A 981-nucleotide genomic window follows, 5' to 3' on the forward strand; every position below is an offset into this window, starting at 1 on the left:
AGCAGGGCAATAATGAATGAAAACATTCCGGATTATGGGATGGAGCCGCACCGCGATCATTTCGGGGCTGTTTTTTCTCGGCCGCGCTGATCAAAGGGAGCATCAGCCCCAAATCGAGGGGTTCGGGCGCTCGAAGGGACCCCAAATCCGACACTTTCGGCCCGAAATTCCGCGGTTTTTCCCTTTTTTCGCTCTTTCCTTTTTGCTCTCCCATCCCCCAGAGGAAATCCCGGGATCAGCAGCCCCAAAGCCGAGCCCGGAGCTCCCCCAGCCCCAAAAAAAACCCTCAAAAGGGGCAAAACGACCCCAAATCCCAAAAAAAACCCTCAAAGGGGGCAAAATGACCCCAAATCCCAAAAAAAACCCTCAAAGGGAGCGAAACGACCCCAAATCCCGCCCGTGCGGCCGCTTTTGGGGTCGCGGCAGAAAAAGGAAACGCTGCGGGTTCGGGGAATGGGATCGGGGGGATTTAGGGACACCCCGACCCCAATTCTGATCCTGCTGGGAGCGGGACAAAGCTCCCCCCGAAGTTTTGGGGGATCCCAAAGCCTTTCCCAGCCCTTSCCGGGGTTTTTGGGGTGCCCCGAACCCCAAAGGTGGGAGCGGGCGGGGGCGGGAAGATGGAGGCGAACGCTGCTCGGCGGCGCGGCGCTAATTATGGCTGACAGGCGTTAATTAGGGAACGCTCGGGGGGGCAGAGCCGCATTTTTGGGGTCTCGGCAGGGTCGGGGTGGAGCAGGAACCAATGAACCCCCCAAATCCAGCGTCGCCCCCCAAAAAAACCCCACAGAGCGCGCTGCTCAATCCCCCTTCGCGCCGCCTTAAAAATTCCCGGAAAAAGCTCAATTTTGGTGCATTTTGGACTCGGTAAAAGGGGGGAAACAAAGGGATGCGCCCCCCCCCGCGCTGCGCCCCCAAAAACCCGCGATCCCTTCCCGCTCCGGCCCCATTTAGGGCCGCGTCCCCCAATAATTTTGGGGT

The sequence above is a fragment of the Malurus melanocephalus genome, unplaced genomic scaffold (assembly GCF_030028575.1).
Source record: "Malurus melanocephalus ecotype Western Australia unplaced genomic scaffold, MMel_1.1 scaffold_4019, whole genome shotgun sequence".
Taxonomy (NCBI): domain Eukaryota; kingdom Metazoa; phylum Chordata; class Aves; order Passeriformes; family Maluridae; genus Malurus; species Malurus melanocephalus.